The 19,841-nt window shown below is 45.8% G+C and overlaps 1 protein-coding gene across 3 annotated transcripts in view; it reads right to left on the bottom strand.

Annotated features, from left to right (window-relative positions):
* The window catches only part of Elmo1 (engulfment and cell motility 1), a 529,323-nt gene extending 509,691 nt beyond the window's left edge, over positions 1 to 19,632 (bottom strand). Inside the window, exon 1 of one of the 3 annotated variants that reach the window (XM_032885160.1) lies at positions 19,442 to 19,632. The gene's annotated coding sequence lies outside the window, so the exon portion shown is untranslated. Of the gene's footprint in view, positions 1 to 19,263 lie in introns of all 3 variants that reach the window. The other 2 variants (XM_032885159.1, XM_032885162.1) reach the window with 2 other exon arrangements.
* Positions 19,633 to 19,841: the final 209 nt, after the last annotated feature.

The following is a 19,841-nucleotide window of genomic DNA, read 5'->3' on the forward strand; positions in this document are numbered from 1 at the left end:
TATACAGACCTAATCACGAACAAACAGCTCCTGCTACCTCACTTCTGCAGCAGCCAGACTGCCAGAGTTTACACCAATAGAAGGTCACTCTGCTTCAGATGTCAGGAAACAGCAAAGAAGAATAATTATTACTAAACTATACATATAAGACTGACCTAGGGTGGCATCTGGTATGCATTTACAGATTCTAAATATTTAGTTGTTCTGTGAGGAAAAAGAAGTGTAGGCATAGTTGGTAATGCCTTCGCTTTTAACTGCAAATTATTCCAAAGCCCTTTTAATAGCTGCCACTTAGCCATTTCCAGGCAGCAGCAAATTATAGTTAGAGGAGACAGGAGCTGACAGCTCTTTTCGCTTGTGAATGGCAGCCTCTTCCATGGTGGGAAGGCCCTTGAGCCTTCATTTAGGTACCTCCACCCTGGGCACACACAAATGGTGCTACATGGAACAATACTAACAGTGCTCAGGCTGGTCGCTGACTCAAAGAAGCACCACAGGTTTCCCTAAGGCAATTACCAACATGAAGGATGCACGGGGCATGTAGGGGAGGGGTTGGTTTGGAAGGAATTAATAAGCAGACATTATTAATATTATAAACTTTATCTTCTGAAGACACACAGCTCAGGGAGCAGAGAACTGGGTCAAAGACACACAGTATCCATAAAAAATTAAATAATTTTCCAAGCTAAATTAGCACCTAATAAAAGGGGAAAAAACTGAATGATCACTTTTGGTCCCTGGAAAATGGTACAACCTGTCCCCAAATATTAAAATTGTATGAATGCAAAAAATAACTCATAAGAGCTTGCAAAAGTCAAAGTAACGAACCCTGCTATGCTGCTGGTTTGCAGTTGTGACCACAGGGATCTCCTAGCCAAGACAGGAGCCAGGGAGAACCAGTTAACAAGCACGTGTATGCTCGGAGCGCCTGTCATCTGAACACGATCAAGAATCAGATTCTCAAGATGAAATTCCTTTCTACAGGGCTGGCTTTTCTTCAAGCTAACACACAGCCTGAAGATCAAAACAGTAAAATAAAAAGAGCACACTAAAACGACCCCTAGGAAATCCATTTCACACTTTGTGTTTTCAAAAATTCAAAGACTCAACAGATAAAAGGAAAGCAACACACAAATTAATCGCTGCTCCAAAGATGAGCGGGGTTTACTTTTTAATTAACATTCTGTCCTTAATCCAAAAGAAGAAGGGAAACACAGACGAGGAATTTATGCCTCTTACAGGAAGGTGTTACCTCCCCCCATCCCCCCACCCCCGGGCGCTCTCTATTCTCATTCGAATGTGTTTAAATTTTAGATGCAACCTTGGCAATGTGTGGAGCTCCATTACGCAAACTGCGTGGGATGGCAGCACTGAGAACTGTGCCTGTGGAAGTACACAAGGAAGTCAGTCTTCCCCCTCTCCTTGAGGGGACGCTTTCACCATCTGGGGGAGGATTTGGGCACGCACGCACGCACGCACGCACGCACGCACGCACGCACGCACACTTAGACTCTTTTTCAATGGGACAAGGGAGGTTTGGAGGAGGTGAAGGCAAGCAATAACGTGAAAAGAGGTGCAAGGTAAAACCCCTAGTTTAAAATGTGAGCACCTCACCTGTCTTCCACCCCAATGGCTTCCCTCTGTGATTGTGTACCCTTTCTGGACTTCTGACCAACAGATGGAATGCAGTTGGTTACCTTTGTAACAGTCACATACTGAAGAAGAAGCAGCCAGCAGCCAGCATCCCTCAGGGGGCAATCCCAAATACATAAGCACTTTGAGACATTACATTTTTATTTGTTTAGAGGGACCAGGCTAATCTCCTGCTAGATAAGATAAGCTAGATAAGAGATACAGCCCTTGTCCTACCTGGAACACTTAAGTCTTTCCTAGAGATGATACTGTAGAGTAGATATGGGTTAAGAGTGTCCTCAAAAGTGTCCACGCAGGAAGCTATGATGATGTCTTTAAGAGGTCTCTGGGGTCACTGACCTTGGAAGGAACTATTACAGTTTTCAGGGTTGAGCTCTGGTTTTCTGCGTTCCTGCTTTTGTGATGGCCTCTCCCAAGAGGCCATCACCAAAGCAGGGACCACAGCAACACCATGGACCTGAACCTCTGGAACTGTGAACTAAGCAAAATTATTTTTATTATAAAATACTGACAATCAGGCACACAAATTTCACTTTTTCTTTGTGTTTTTGTTTTCCTTTTCTATACAGAAGCATGAAATGATTCACTAGGGAGAGTTGCGTATTTATAAGGTCAACATGGCTTTATGAAGAAGACTCTGAAGATAAAAGTCAGTAGAAAAAAAAAGATGAAGAAAAGACCTAGGAGTCATCCAGAGATCTGTGAAAAGGGCTTCTTAGCACAGTCACCTGGGGCTCTGCATAAACATGGATTCTAGGAACTCTCCCATAATCAGAATTTCTGGTGCCAAGATTCAAGCTTAACCTTTCCATGCTGGTGAGTGGCTTATACTGAGCTCTGTGAGTTCGTTGGTAACTTCTTACTTCCAAACATCTAAGTAGTCTACAGAGTCCTCCTTGCTACCTATCAGCCATGTCTAACCATCTCCCTCAACATTGACAGCTAAAGAGACCATGAAGCAGGAAACTGTTGAAGACTACAGTCAGTGGCAGCCCAGCCCTGATACAAGATCCTCTTTACCTGTAATTTAGTCCTTAAGCACTAGGTTCCACAGGGCTCCACCAAGAACAGGAATGCCCACTAAGCTCTCCTGTGGACTCAGCCTGAGGGAGAGCATCAGCCAAAGAACTCTAGCTGTGCTTATAGGATTCCTTCCCTGGGAGAGAAAATCACTCCTTTATCCCTACTTCTCTGGTTATCATTAGAAGCTCAAAGAATAAATTGATGAACAAAGTCCATAATGGGGTTCACAACAGTCCTCAAGTCATCAGGGACATAGGAAAGATGGTCACCTGTCCCACTCAGACTCAGAAAGCACAGCCTGGTATTAAAAAAGTCAGCAAACTTGAAATTTTAATCAGTATTCAAAGCACAGAAAACACTACGAAGTTTTTGATTGTCATAAGATTTCAAGTGACAATGGCATATTTTTTCTACTGAAATTAAAAATAGCATGTGTTTCAGATTGCCAGCAAAATTACACACAAGGAAACAGTAACAAGTGGTCTGCAGGGTATGCCCACTGGTAACATATAATTGCCTTAGAAACAACAATTTTAGAGGACAGGTTGAATATATATATATATTCTTACATATTGATTAATTTAAAAAAACATATAAGCTTTTATATCTAATATATCCTTGGCAAGGACAAAGTCTCTTCTATTCACTGATGACATTTTTTTTTACTTGACTACATATGGTCAAACTTCTACTTATACACAAGGAAAAAAACTTTTAAGAGAATGTAAATTTACCCTAAACAGGAGGCAGGTTACTCCAATCAAGGTCTATAAAACCAAGATCCTCCCTTAAAGGAAGTACATGACAGAGTCATGGGGTCAGGCCTCACAATCGACAGTTTTGAAATGGACTGCAGTATCATCATGGCAATGTGAACAGTGTAACTCACACAGGCTTGAGGGTCCAGCTAATTGATCATGGTATTCTAGACTCTGAAAGGAGAAGTTTGAGAAACCACTATTGTTTGAATTTGATTTGAGACTATATTCTAAGTGTCCATTTAAAATTTAATCCCACTTAAAAGTGATAAGAGTGTAGAAAGCTAATCCTATGATGGCATTTAAAGGTAGGAATGACCCGAGATGATTAGAGTTAGATAGAATTAATAGATAGAATTAGATAAATCACGGAATGAAGCTCCCATAACTGAACAGTGATTATTTCTTAGGAGACACACGCATATTCTTTCACCTCCCATGTGCTATACTGAGCTAGCATGGGACTCTGCGGACATAACAGATGCAGACCCTCAACCTTGCACTCCAGATCTCTGAGATAAAATAAACTTTATAAAGCAACCGAGCCTTAGGCATTTTCTTATAGTAACATGAAAATAGACTAACACAAAAGCCTACAGACCCGTCGCTTGGTCTGTGAGAACGGAAAGTTTCAGTGCGAGTGGATGAAGGTGGAGGCTAAACCATAAGAGCAAAGCTGTGGCATTTCAACCAGTTCCCAGTCTACAGACCCAGAACAAAGGCAAGGCCAGTTTGCTTTGAAAATGAATGCTAACATACTGACAAAAGTATAGACTGCTAATGTCTCTGTTCTCACAATGCACCTACACTCAGTGTTTGCCCAGACCGTCTACATATTGGAGAGAAGGAATGAATCAGGCCTTCAGGGACTAATGGACAAGGGCTTTGATGATACCATTTCCAAGAGACCCCAAAGCCCACTGTGGCCCCACTCAGAGAAGCAACTTATACAAAGTGGTCTTAGGAGCCTTGGCTCAGGCTCTGTAGGCCCAACAGCATCCTTGGCTATTTCTTCACTTCCGTAGTGAACAACTAGAGCTCTTCAGTAACTGGCAGCATCCTCACACCGTGGAAGCAAGGGGTTGTCTGTTTTTCTGCAGGGGGAATCTGGCTAGAGAGGATGGAAGCATGTGGTTCCAAAGACCCAGATCTGCTTTGTTTCCAAAGAGAACTCAGCATTTAAATTGAAAGTTGCTATGTGGGCACTTTCTGGTTTCAAAGAAATGGCCTCAGCTCAGCACTTGGCCATCAGGAGAAATCATTCCAACAAGGAAGAGCCCGAGCACTATCAAATTTCAATTGCCAGCTGAAAACCCTGATAGCTGCTCCAGATATAATATGCAATTAAGGCCAGAAACAGAAATTATCAAGGCCACGGCCCTTCCAGAATATAATAAATGAAGTGTGGGCAACCACATATGTGGTAAAGATCCCAACCCCCAGTGTGTGTCACAAATGCCTGGTCACCCACAAGAACTGGGGAAGAATGAAAAGAAATAGACTTTCCAAGTTTAACACTGGCTGTCTTAGGGACAAAGGTGAAGGGGTCAGAAGTGTTAAGGTCTGACCCATAAAAAAGCTTTGACATTCTTGCCAGTTGCCATCCTCTCTGTACCTTCCCCCCAACCCCCACCCCCTGAAGGGTTCTGTGATCTCTGAGGAGATCATTATGAGGCAAGAAAGGACTGACCCACTTCAGCAGAGGTAACACAATAGCAGAAAGGTGATACTCTTCTCTGTTAAACTCCTGAAGTTCTAGGGTAGATATGGGCCCAGTGGAATGACACCAGGGCAGTAACTGAGGCCTCCAGGGTATGAGACACTAAACAGCCAATACCATACGCCTTGCTACATCTGACACAATCTCTGACCCGCAGCTAGAAGCTCTTCTGTCACAAAACGTCAGGCAAGGTTGGTCTTCAGCAAACTTGGGGACAAGGAGAGTCACATGTTAGCCATTCCTGAATGCATTTGAAAGCTGTCCCAAACGGACTGTAAAAGAACACAGAGCAAGCACCCATGGGTAACGTGCTTCCTATTATACAATGCCCATCGGCACCTCTTATGGGCTTAGCATGGCTACTTAAATCCTCTAGGCTACTAAAGGGGGAAAGTCATTGACCAGAAAACAAGGTGGCAACAGCACTGCCAGCAAGGGACTCCAGGAAACCAGCACCGGGGAACGACAGAAGGTTCCCAGAAGACAGGACCATCTAGTGGCATCGTATGAACCAAGGGGTGTGGGCTCAAGTACTTCTGAGTCCCTCTCTGTCCAGCAGCAGCCCTACAGACTATGTGATTCTTTCTGTGTGACTTCTTGTCTGGCTGATATTTGCCTTCACATTCATCTCCCCCTGACCACAGCTAAGCCGGAATTCCGAGCTCTATTAACTTTTTGCTAGAGAAGGTTTATGTGTAGCTCCTCTCTGTCCCTCTGAAGCCAAGCATAGGAAGCAGGAAAGAGAGACTGAACCCTCCTCAACTGATTCTCCCTGTGTCCCTCCTTGTCTGTATACAACTCAGTACTGTGGCAACAGTGAAGTGAGCTCTCCCTAGACACTGAGATCAGCCTGCTGCTGCAGGGCAAATCGGGCCTTAGCCAGAGACCCTCTTTATCCGTGATCCTCCCTCAGCTCATCACACAGGACACTCCTCACACCTGCCTGAACCCAGGTCTCACAGAGGAAGGCTGTCACTAAGCATCGACAAATGAAATAAAGAGGCAAACACACACAGAGTGAGACAGTGTAATGCATAGAACTAAGAGCCACATATGAAAGGATTAGAAAATAAATTAGAAGAAACTTGAGGGATTTAAAATCCATCTCAAGTGTACTGGAAGGAAATCCCTCCAGAATTGGAGAAGGAGCCAACCTGACACGTGGGCAGCTTTGGTCCCATCCTCTACTTGCTGCCTGCTGAGGTTTGGACTTGAGGTTCCTGGTCCTATTTCCTACCTGGATACTATTATTCTCAAACTGGAGCCTGGTCCTCAGGATCAGAACCAACCAGGATCTGGCTAAGATGCAGTTCCTGGTTTCTCAAGAGTCTGAGGCCTTCTCAAAACTGAGAACCATAGACCCAGGTTCCCTATCATTCGTCTAGCCTGCCAGACCCAGACTTTAAACTGCTGCTAAAATTCTGAAAGATTTAAACTAATGACTAAATTCTATTAGAAACTCAGATTCTAAAACTCTGTAGTAGCAGCAGCCATATTGTGACCAACATGGGACAATTTATAGATGGAAGCCAGGAAGAGTGTAGCATAGAGCATAGACGTTGCCCTGTCACTCCTCGGAGGAAAGACATGGGTGATCTCTGTTGTCTCATGGATAAGAGCCCAGATCCATGGTCCCCCTCCGCCTGCCTCCCCAGTTTAACATAAGGCTGTGTTCGCCAGGCCTGAGAGCTATGGATTGTAGTTCCTACAGAGCCAGAGACCACCCCTTTGTCAGCCTTTGACAAGAACACCTCTTTTTCACAGTAAAATCCGTTCTATTTCTTTCTCACATGTTGACAATATTAGTTGTCTTATTACAGGCCTTCAGAGAACCAATAATTTCATATCACATCTCTCGGTCTGTTTGAAATGTCCCACACAGGGGCTAGAGAGATGTTTCACTAGATAAGAGCACTTATGATTCCTGCAAAGGACCTAGTGTTCTATCCCCAGCACCCACAAGGTGGCTCATGACCAAATGTAATTCCAGTTCCAGAAAATCTCATGGCTTCTTCTAGACCTCTGCAGCACCAGGCTTGCATATGTACACACACACATGCAAGCAAACAAAACACTCATACACTTAGATAAAACAAGCAAATCTTAAAAAGTGTTTCTCAGAAATATCAATATAGAGTTCTGGAACTCAATGATGAATGCGCATTTCTTGCCTAGATGTTGTGTGTGTGTGTGTGTGTGTGTGTGTGTGTGTGTGTGTGTGTGTGTGTGTGTAGAAGAAGGCCTACTAATGATACAGAGCTGGTAATCCATAAATATGTGTGAATGGACAAATGAATTTAAAATAAATTTCAGTTACACACAAAGGGCAAATTTGGGTTCAGGAGCAATTAGGAATTTAAGGTGGCCAGGCGTGGTGGTGCACTCCTTTTTGATCTCAGCACCCAGGAGATAAAGGCAAGCAGATCTCTGAGTTAGAGGCCAGCATGGTCTATGGATTGGGTTCCAGGACAGCCAGAGGTACCCGAGAAATCCTCTCTCAGGAAGAAAAATAAGTGTATGTTTTCCCTCTCCTGGAAGTCAAAAGCTCCAATGCCTCTCTAATAGTGAGGACTGGCGTGTCACAGTGGATTTGCTGCTGCACATGACCCTAGAGACTCTCTTTTGCTTGTTTTTCAAATGGATTAAGCCCACTCTTTCCACGTAATTTATAGATTTGAAAAGAAGAGGAAATCCATTATTAAGGCTGGTATTGGTCCATTTCTCTGTGCCTTCATGTGATCTAGTCATGAACCATTGCCTTTGAAAGAGACAGGAACTCTGAAATCAAAAGTGATCAGGAAATCTTCACAGTGACTTCTTATGCTCCACACACCTTCACAAGCCATAACTGGCCTCAGACTTTTTCATTGTATACCTTCATATGCTAACCTTATGGAAAACACATTTAAGAAGATTCTAAATGAACCTCAGCCAGCAAATATTACAACAAAGTGTCCACTACACAGAATGATATCTGCTGGGAACTGGACTCTCCATTCTGCCCTCTTCTCTCTGTCTGCTTGCAAGCAGCTGGCTACAGCTGGGGTGAGAGCTTACTGACATGACTGCTCTTCCACAAGCTCCTGAGGTGGCAAAACTCTTAAGACAAATTGCTTCTCATCTGTGGTCACTGAGAGCTGTGACCCACTCCACACAGTGTTCCAAAGCCACATGCTCAACCAAGGCAGAACTGACTATCAGCAATGGGGGAGATGCTGACAGCTGGAAGTGTCTCCTAAGATAAACCGCAGAAAACGGGAGCAACGGGGAAGTGATTAATGGAGCCAAGGCGCTTGGAATCTTTAAATTGTCGACTATGTTAAGTGTGAGCAGAATTCCTCAGTTTCACCAGAACCTTGCATCTTATGAAAACAAACTTTCCTATGACTCTTCAAATAGATTTGACACTGGATTCCTTTTCATGCTATGTCCTGAGCCTAATAGGAGGAGGAAGCCCCCTATATAAACTCCTACTGAAGCTTAAAAAATGATTTCTGTCGCTCTTCTTGAGAACAACAAGGGACTGTAATTTGTATATACTGAGGACAGTATGTAATTTGTTGTGTCCATTTCTCTGTGCCTTCATTTCATCTAGTCTTGAACCATTGCCTTTGAACGAGACCTGAACTCTGAAATCAACAGATCAGGAGCATCCAGTGCTCAGCTAATTGGCTTTTCAGGACTGCGGGAATGGTCTCGCTTCCAAAGCAGTCTGTAGAATATCTTTCCAAAGACGCATCTCTGTTTTAAGCCTATGTTTCCATTCATGATAGTCTAGTGTCTAAACTGGAGTTCATCTTCCTTTTAATCTGCTCACAAAGGCCCTTATTAAATGACCATTGAATGGGCACGTGAGCTGCTGTGGAAGGAACGAGTAAACTTGTATGCTAGCTGCTGCCCTCCTGAAGGAACTTACAGAGCAGAGCAGGTACCCGGGCAAGCAGTGGCCAGAACTAGCAAATAGAAATGGGGAGCAGTGGCTGTGGCTTGAAGTGAGCATAGAATGAGATGTCCTACATGGAACATTTTAAAAAGTGAGAAAGATGCTATAATTATGCAGAATGCAGAGCTGTGTGGGTCTGTCCCTTCAGACCATGGTCCTCCCCTTTGTCCCTTTCTATTTTATGCTCAGAGTAACTTTGACCCTGGGTGACAGTCTAATGAACCAGTTTTAGTTAAGGAAGAAAGTTGAACACATTACACCCACTCACATTCCACTGAAAGCAGTCACTTTCAAGAAGTTTCAAAGTGATTCTAAAGGGATGCTTATGAAGTGTTTGGGGGACCACTGAGCTTCCTTTACAGACAACATAATCATTCAAAACACAGTTCACCTCAATTAAACACCTGCCCATTGCTACTCACGAGGGCTCACTACCTTGGGAGTTTCTCGAAGAGTCCCGGTCTGTAGTTGGACAGGTGTAGCCCTTTTCCAGGAAGCTAGAATTAAGGGTTGGGGAAGAGCCCTGAATGGTATCCTCCAATTCCTATCCCTAGTGCAAGTGAACAATGACGTGAAACTCCAGGTGAGCTGAATTTACATGGGTTTTCATCTGAACCAGATCGGTTGCATCATCTGTTATGTTGGTTCATTTAATTTACCATCAAAGATCTTTATCCTAATGTGGCAATTTAAGTCTCTGTTTCTGAAGCAATGATGTCTGAAGCAAAGTCTAGTTGAGCTTTTAAGAGAAAGGGTTCAGGCCTCTTAAAGAAAATTAAATAATCAATGTGAGTCTTTAAATGAGTATGGCAAGATGTTGGTGTTAAAAGCCTGCATAAAAACCACTGATAATAATACCACTGGCATCGACAATAACAACAAAATCAACTCACCAAATCCTCCTCGAAATCAGTATTAAAGTCACCATGTCAGCAGCTCCAGAGACTATGGATTTACATAATTCCATCTGACAGATGTGAAAACTGAGGCTAGATGATGAATTTCCCCGACCCAGCTGACTCTTGAAAATCAGCTAGAATCCTCAATTAACAAGTGCATGTTTATTTAGTTCCAAACTTCAAAGAGTCGTTCTTTTTCTCTTCCCAAATCCAATCAGTCATCAATCCTCCATTTGTTTTCTTCAGTGGGTGGCTGACACATACTGTCCCTGTCCCCTCTGGTCTGGCTGATGGCCAGCTGTGGGGTCTCAGTAGGGAAGTGGGGGTGGGGCAGCCTTTCCTCACAGCAGTCTCACTCAGTATTTACTTATTTCCCTTCCCAAGACTGGGTGTTTATTTGGAATAAGGTCTAGAAGACAGAAGCTGATAAAGTGTTAACCTTCCTTAGTTCCTCTTGCCTGCTTCCTGTCTCATCTTTTGTCCAGACTACAATGGACCAGAGTCCTCATTAAACCTGGATTGCCTGTTTTCCTTGCCTAAGAGTTGTTGGCTTTCCTGTCCATTCATCTCAATGTTTAACTCCCAGCAGAACAGACTTCTGGCCTTGCCCAAACTTTCCTCCACCATGTACTGCTGCACTCCTGGAGCAATCTTTCTTTAATAATAACTTTTCAACATCTTTCCCAAATGGTAATCTGTGTACTTTTCCTGTGATCTACAAACCTAGCATTGGTAGTTACAATTATCTCTTAACTGATCTTCATATCATCCACCCATTCCTAGCAAAGTTCCAAATGTGGAGTGTCTTGATCACAGAACATATAGTACTGTTCAAATGACTGTGGCTTAGCTGACTGACGGAAGGATGAAGACATGGGTGAAGTATTATGACAGGTTAAGACTGGAAATTAAAGTTTAATTTAAAAGTCTTTATATGCACTTAGGACCCTTATTGATTGATATTTTGTATGTGAGTATGTGTGTGTGTGTGTGTGTGTGTGTGTGTGGTGTTTGTGTGTGTGTGTGTGTGTGTGTGTGTGTGTGTGTGTGTGTGTGTGTGAATTCTGTTTTAAATGCTGAGGGCAGAATTCAAGGCTTTGTTCACTCTGAGCACATACTTTATTCCTCAGCTCTAGCTAGAAAATATAATTTAAAAATAAAGCTTTTTTATGCATCTCTGATGCAAATCCAGGCAGATGTTTTTCAAATACTCTGAGCCGAAGAACAAATAGTGATTGGGGAAACAGTTCCAGTGAGTCTAAGCTACTTGCTGGCAATGGAGTGGGCCCAAAGGAATGGAAACATATTCATTCCTTGGAAAAAATTTTGCTTTAACATGGTTCCCATTCAATGAAGGTGACAAGTGTTAGAGAAAATAGAATTTAGCAGCTGACATCATTATTCCTCTGCTTCAAAGGACACTTCACTATTAGGTGGAGCATGTGAGCACGTGTGTGAACTGAGCATGACACTACAGGAAAGAATATGTGTCATTTCCCCAAGCCCAAATGTTAAACTAGAAGTCACTTCTACATAGTGGCCCATAATTGATGTAACTAAGGTAGTAATCCACTAGAAAAATCTAGGGCATGGTGGGCAGGGTAGTGTGGGGATGGGTAGGAGTCAAGTTGAAACCAGCCTTACTGAGTGCTGTTGGAATTCACTCTTCACACAGCCAAAAATGTGCAGTCTGACCAAAGTACTCCGCTGGCTCAACTTCCCAAGCCACATGTCTTCTGAAGGCCATGGCAAAGCCAGCTGAGGGTTATGCATTTGGGTTAAAGAGTCCCAAAACAGAAAAAAAATATTTTGAGATGCATTATACTTCAAAATTAAGGGTAATTGTGCGTAGCAGCCTGGAAAATATATCTCATGCAGTACACTCAGCCACTGGACCCCAGAGCACCAAACTGTGGTGCTCCAATGCAATCTCAAACTGAAAAAAAAAGGCACAAAGGGCGGAAGGAAGAAGGGTGGAGGGCTGCTGCGGGACTGTGACTCGGAACAGGCTGCTGACTTGGGGAAACAGTTAATAGCCAGCCCACCAATAGGGTCTGCGTGGCTGAAGCCACCAGCTATTGCTCTCCACACTACAGCAGCCAGAGGAGGAGAATATAAGGCTGACATATAATTATATAAGAAAATAATGCCACAAGATTGCACAGAAATGCAATACCCTGAATAAGAAAGGACTTCATATAAGCAATGCCTTTAGTTTCTCCCTGACCTGCTAGAGGTCCTATGGCACTGGGGAAACACCCATACCCATTACCAGCCGATCACAAGGAAGAGCCAAGCACAGGAGCAGTTACTGGATTCCAAGCAGACATTTCTTTACCTTGTGACTAGGCCTCTAACTGAGCCAGACGACAGCTCCTTACCACCGCACTCCATCCATTCACGCTCTTAACTGTTATGTAAAGGTCACAGTTAATTCAGTAATCAGTAGTCAAACTCAAAACCTTGCTAGAAAACTGGGACAGGAACTCACTGTTTACCTTTCGTCTGCCTGCACTACAGGAAGGTGAGTAAAGTCTCACTATTTGACTCAGGAAGATAATTGAAGTTCAGCAGTGAGGGAAGTTAAGGAGGACACTAAAGCAAATGAATGAGCATCAAGTGTGGGGTCACCATCTGTGAGCACACTACATTAGTTTAGGCTTCAAGGAATAGAGGGTGACAGAAAACTGGGTGGTCCCAACTCCAGTTGAAAGACTGATCAGATTACAAGCAATTGTTCTGATCTCTTCAGAAAACAAAGCAGGAGTTCTCAACCAGGCAAGAGAGGAGAGGGGAGGGCTGGGGTTGGCCCCTGAGCCACAACCCACCAAGGGTGGATACAGTTTTGGTTGTTCCTGAGTGGCAACGTTGGAACCTAGTGAACAGAGAACAGGGAAACTGGTGGTCATCCTACAATGCACGGGGGAGTCCTCAAAAGACAGAATTATTTAGTTCAAAATGTCAGTGGTGCCAAGGCTGAAACCCTAAATAAAGGGCAAATAAAAAAGGAGACAGTTTGTAAGCAGAAAAAGAACAGCGGCAACATCTGCATCGACCAAAGAAGAGCCATCCTGCTTCCTGGGCTCCATTTTCCGTTTTCCGTTCCCCCAGTGGGTGTTAGTCCATAATCAGAAAAAGCAAAGCTGTGATAAACTGACAAGTGCACTATGAAGTATATTCCCCTGACAACTGGTTCCCTCCCAGTGAGTTCCAGAAATTTGCCTGCACCATAACTCATCCACGTTTTTTTTTTTAAATGTGTTGGCTAAAGAATATATTTTCCTTGGCTTCCTTCTCTCTCTGATTATTAAATAGCCCTCATCCTCCAAATTTGTGATCTTGGCTGATATGAGAGGCCACAGATGGATCTAGATTCAAGTCTAAGGGCACCTTGAGAATGAAATATGCAGAGAAGGATCAACTCTGAAATTCTCCATCTCAAGAGCTAGATGTCACAGCAACCCTGGACACAGCCCTCTGAACTAAGGGCATTTCTTTCTTCTGTTTTTCTTTTCACGGCACTGAGACTCAAACCCAAAGCCTCACACAGGTCAAGTTCATGTGGTACCACTGACAGTACCCTACCTGAACTGAGGGCATATCTTACTTCTTTTTATATTTATAATATTTTAATTTATTTTTTATGTCTATGTATGCACATATGTGTGAGGGTGTGGGTGCACATGTGTGCTCATGCGTGTAACAGCCAGAGGACAACTTCGGGTGTCATTTTTGGGGTATTGTCTATTTTTAGACAGCATCTTTAGGTGACCTAGAACTTGCCAGTTATTCATATTTTACGTGACACTAATAAGTTCCAAGTCTCCCGCCATCTCCCCCCACTTCAGTTTTTTTTAATATGAGTTCTGGGGATCAAACTCAGTTTCCAACGTTAAAAAATCAAGCACTTTACCAACTAGGCCATACCCTCAGCTAGCTCTGGTTTGGTTTTTGTGGTGGCTTGCTTGTTTGGAGGAGTGGTTGGTTTTTTTTTTCTTCTGTATTTTGTTATTGTTGTTTGTTTGCTTGCTTGGTTTGGTTTTAGATGGGGTTGTCTATAATACCCAGGCTGGTGTCGTAGGCAGCAACCACTCTGCCCTGCTACGCGGATCTAACGGCATACAGGAGAAGAGATGTCTCTAGATACCACTGCACCAGCAAGACGAGGAACTAACCAGAATATATAATGTGCTGGGTGAAAAAAAGAAACTAAAGTAGAAAAAAAAATCAGAAGAGTTAAATAAAGTTTAGTTCTAGAGCCCATGACGCATGTGTCATGTCATTGCTTTAGAAACCATCTAGAAAATGATAATACCACCCTGTTGGTGGCTCCCTACTTCCAAAACAGCATACCATAGAGAAGGGTGTCAGCTGTGGATGAAGAGTCACTCCAATCTCATGACATTAATGACACAGTGTTTTCTAATGCCTTACCTGGGCACCATCCCCTAGCCCACTGCTGCCTACCCAGAAATACCGCCCACCCAGCACACTGTCCTAGAGTGGAGCACATAGTGAGTTGCCAGCATTTTCTACTGAAGAGAGAAAGCTGTGTTCCCTATACTAACTGTGAGAATTAAAATAGTCCAACTGTAGCATCATTTCCTAAAACTAAGGTTCCAATTATACTCTGCTCAGACTCTGGAAACCAGTGTTTGTGGGGGCCAGGGACACACAGAAGCATCCCCTACTATTTATACATGTGACTAATTTCTCTGCTCAGCACTGGGCCAGGCTGTTGCTAGGGCTTATTCCGTTTGATGAGACAGCATTCCTTCACCCACACATATTCCTACCTCAGTACTTAACTGTTCACCTCACTGTAGGCTGCTGACGAAATTCTTTTCGACTTGTACCTGCACCTATAGAGGGCTGAAACACAACTGGTTAAAGTAATCATTGGCTGTGGCACGCTTGGCAGGCATCGGTTCTGCCTACTACAGATAAGTTGCCATTGTTGACACTCAGACAACCTAGATTGCCTAGGAAATTGAGCACAACAGTCAGTGTATGTGTGGTGTATGCAGACTGGCTTTCCTGAACCTAAATGCACTATGGTGCACAGTGGAAAGCAATCTAGGGCCACACATAACACTAAAACCACACCCTGTCTGCATGACTGTCCTTCATGACCCTTCTGATTCGGATGCTGCTGAAGTTCTTGGCGTTTGGCTCTGTTTTTTTGGCTAGTCAGCCCAAGTCAGCATGCATACCTGATATAATGTGTGACTACTACCAAAACCAGAATGGCTGATTCTGGTTTTGGTAGTAGTGATTAGAATCACGCACATACCGAATACCAGGAGGAAAAGAGGAAAAGAAAGGTCCGGGTGAGTAAATTTTCAAAAGCTGACCCTTGGCCAGAAAACAGTAGTGGTTTTGATTTCCTTCTAAGTACAGTGAGAGCTACTGAGGATTGTTCAACTCTGCGTCACTGGGGTAAAGAACTGGTCCCTTGGGTCCTCTGTCCTTCTAAGACGGTGGTGGGATCTGGGCCTGGCACAATGTCAAAATCTATAAACAATAGCATTTTTAGGGTGAAGTCAGGGGATACATTATATGTGCTTCAACTGGAAGCAGCATCTTTCACTATTTTACTGTTAACTATTAACTATCAAACTAACAATATTTGGAAAAGGGAAACAGCTAGATGCCTCTGAAAGCATGGCCCCACAGATTTTTTTCCCATGAGAATTCTTGGCAAAGTGATGAAAAAAAACTCAAAACCTCCAGAATTATTAAAGCATACTTTAAAAAATTCAAACCCATATGGTGCAATGCATTTCAGTATATGAGAGTCAAGGTCTGTTCTGTGTGGCACTAAGGACAGAAGCTATGATTGGGCCCACGCTAATCAACAATGTTTCTACATTTCTAGCTGGTCTTGAACTAGCAATTATCCCAGGCTTGCTTCTAATTCTAGCTCCTTCAGTCTTCAACCTCCTCAGAGGACAAGCCTTCTGCTTGCTTCCATTTGTGTCTTGGACTGCTGGTCGGACCTGCTAAGTAGGTATCAGGCTCTCCTCTGAGGCTACAACCTTAAGCAAACAAAGCACTATGTTCGTTGACTTGAACTCGTTACACAACTCTTGCAGCAAACACTTGCGGCTTTGTAAGGCAGGGAGGTTTAGTAATCTCCCACCTTCTCCAAATTCAACAGGATGTCTAAACCAAGCTATCTACTTGGATGGCTGCAGGCAATGAATAGTGGTTGCAGACTTCAGTAAGAAACCTTCCGGCTCACTGTTCTGGATCAGGATGCAAAAACTACGGTCTCGAGGAATGATCCTTCTGAAGCTCCAGGCCTGGGCCAGATGAGGAAGTAAGCACGTGCGCACTAGGGCACCGCTTGCTTGCCATGCCCCCCAGCCACATCCTCTGGGCCACAGTTTCAAAGCCCTCCTTTCCTGCATACACCTCTCCCCACCCACTCACACCAAATACCCAAAGCAAGCAAATCACTTGAGAACTCTCGGGGCAGTGCTGACATTTCAGAAATGCTCACCAGTCAGCAGCTCCTGAAGAGCCCCTCATCTGCCTACTTTCTTTTCATTCACTCCCTTGCCCAGGACTTTTTCTGCTTCATCGTCTCCCAGCTTTCCCTCTGTCTCCCTCCCCTGGCCCTGGAAGCAACCTCTTCTCTGCCTTCAGTCTGGCTCCATCCCTGTGAGAGAGGGAGAGACAGGGTGCATTTGTGGGTATCTTGCTGCTTCTGATGATGCCCATCCTCCGGATGAGCGTTTCTTTGGCTTAAAGAAACACAGGCTTTGAAAAGACATCCTTCAAGAAGCGAGGGTTACAGCAGATCAGGAAGAGTTGGGCTTTTAATAAAGTGCCCTGGTCTTTATATCCTGACTCCAGCAATGGCCTCTACACCTTTCCTCAGCCTGCAGTTCTGAGGGAAGGATCTAAGAGGGGGTCAGGAAGAACAGTGGCAGAGAGTGGAGGAGACTAGAGTCTGGTAAACACCCGGCCTCCCACTTGCCACTGACACTGGGATTTTCTTAGTATGTTTCCCATTGCTCTCTTCCATCATGGACATGTCTCCTTCCACCAGTCAATAAAATATTCACAAGGCACGATGCTACCCTGCTAACAGTTCATGAAGATCTGTGAACATGGCCACCAGCCTGCTCAAACTTCCATCCTAATGGGAGAGACAACGATAAGATAAACAGATAAATAATTAATGCCAACGAATAACAAATACTGAGAGGGAAACTGGATGACACAAGAGGACCCAGGCAGCTGTCCACCAAGGCCTTGTAAACTGAGAACTGAGTAGAGGCCTGAAGGAGGCAAAGGATGAGTCATCTGAACATGTGAGGGAAAGCGCCTGAGGCAGAAGGACAGCATGTGCAAAGGTCCTGGGGAGACAAGGCAGTAAACAAGAAATGTAAGGCAGTCAAAGCTGCTGCAGTCAACAAGGACCTATTGCTGTGGGGGGCATAGTCACCCATCATATGACCACCTAGTCTTTGGCCCAATGGCTGTTCAGGCACTGAGTTTCCTCAGACTATGGTCTCCCCAAGCTTCCTGTTCCCCAGCTTTCTCCTCTTACCCTTCTCCCTCACCATGTGCCCCCACAGTTGGGGTCATTTTGCCGGTTTATCATAATTCCATCTAACTTAACAACAAGAATCAAGTAACAAATACAGTCAGAAAGGCCATATGCACATTTAACTGCAATTCTGAACGATAACAAATGTGTCATAGTGACAAGTAGAAGATCAAAAGGGAGAAAGAGGGTAGGGGAAAGGAGAGTGGGAGAAAAAGAAGTGGGGGAGAGAGGGAGGGCAGGCTAGAAAGAAAAGTATGGAGTCTTTGTTATAAGCCTGCAAGTGACCTGGCTCTAAACTCACTAGGAGCCCCAGTCCTGTAAATTGAGGGAGTGAACACAGTAAACCTTGAAATAACCTTGGCAGCTAGTGAAGAGGTGAGACGCGGGAAGACCACAACCAGAAGTCTGTAGTGGACCGGCTTTCCTGCCAGCATTTCCAATCTAGCAGTCACTGCAAATAAATTGGATTTTCCAGTCTCAAGTTGCTCTCAAAGACTTTTAGTATGTAAACGATAGTTATTTTTATTTTGTACATAAAAGAAAAAATTCAGAAATTCTTCCCTTGTTTTCTTTCTGTATCTTAGGTTGTCGGTACTGGCCAGAGGCAGGAGGTCCACAGACCCTGGGTGCATCTCATAGAACTCAATGCGCCTCGGGAGCTGTCCAGAGGCCCTTGGAGCTGTCCCTGCTTCAGGCCAAACTCTGTAGCGTCGGGTCAATCCGAAGTCCTACAACCCCTGCCCCAGCTGCCTAGTTCAAAGGGCCCCAGGCAGAAGAGTCAGAGGGAGAGAGCCCCCACCCCCGAGGGTCAATGGGAGAGCGCCCCCACCGCAATGACGCGCGCCAGTACACACACACACACACACACACACACACACACACACACACACACACACACACACACACACACATATATATGCCTGGCGCGCGCCCGCCGCACAGCAAGGACTTCCCAACCCCACACAAGCGCACCGAGGCCGGCTGAGTTCTGGGTTTCCACTTTCTCTAAGCCGCCCGGCTACCGCGGCGCGCAGCTTACTCGCTCCCTCCCCAGTGCCCCACGCCCGCCGCTCTCCCGGGAAGGCGCGCTGTCCGCCCCCTCCCACGCCAGCCTCTCCATCGAAGACCCCGCCGCCCTCTGGGGACCCCAGAGGGAAATCCCGCATGGCCCCAGGAGGCGGGTCTTCCCTAGCGAACGCCTTCAGAGGTCCCCGCAGCCTAACCCGCCCCATCTCGGGAGCGCGCTCTCCGGGGATCCCCTCCCGTCTGCGACACCCGAGCGAGCCCCGGTGTCCCCGCCGATAAACTCGGAGCAGCTTCCCTGTTCTTCAACCCCACGACTGCTGGCCGCAAGGTCCCAGGAGCACTCTGCCAGGTCCCAGCAACCCTACGCCGGTGGCGCAGCCCGCCGGCGCCCCCTCCAGCCGACCCTGCCCCGGCCGTTTCCCTGGGTCTCAGCACTGAGTCCCATCTCGGCGCTGCCCCCGGTGTCCGTTTTCCCCCATCCGGTGCCTCTAGTCACTCGGGACGCCCCTTTGCCCAGACCTCCCAACTGCAGCGCGCCCGCAGCCCCCACCCGCCTGCGCCGCGGGGCCCCGGGAGGAAACAAAAGTGTCTCCGCGGCGCCCTCCTCTTGCCCTGGCCCCCGCCCCGGCCGCCGAGGTCAGCGAATCGGGCGCCGCGCCAACCCAGCAAACTTTACAAACCTGCCTGGGGTCTCAGGACGCAGCGACTAGGGCTCCCAGAGGCCGGAGCACTAGGGACGGAGCCGTAGACCGGTGCCCGAGGCTCTGACGCCCCTCTCGGAGCCGCGGACGGCGGTGGCTCTGCCTCTATCTCGTGCCCATCCTCTCCCGCTGCCACTGCCCGAACGCACGCACTTACACTCGGGTCGCCGGCCGCTGCCGCCGGCTGCCGCTGCTCTCACTTCCTCTTCCTTCCTCCTGCTGGCCAGAGACACATCTTGCATCTAGGAGCATCCCGCGAGCTGCCGCGAACTCTCCTCCTGGGCAGCGGCTGCGGAGTTGCCGCCGCCGCCCCCGGCACCTGCGCGCGGACACGCGTAGTTGGCGCGTTTGTTTCCCGCCCCCGCACTGCTGCCCGCCCTCCTGCACGGTGCCTAGGACCAGGTACCCACGACTTTTTTGAAGTACCCCTACTTAAAACGAGGAAAATGTCACACAGTGTGCACACCTCAGCTCTGCTATAAATAGTGTAGGCTGAGCATGACTTCTCTGATGAGCTCAGAAACCACGTTTTGCAGACACTAATTAACTTCGTCACA

The sequence above is a fragment of the Rattus rattus genome, chromosome 14 (genome assembly GCF_011064425.1).
Source record: "Rattus rattus isolate New Zealand chromosome 14, Rrattus_CSIRO_v1, whole genome shotgun sequence".
NCBI lineage: Eukaryota > Metazoa > Chordata > Mammalia > Rodentia > Muridae > Rattus > Rattus rattus.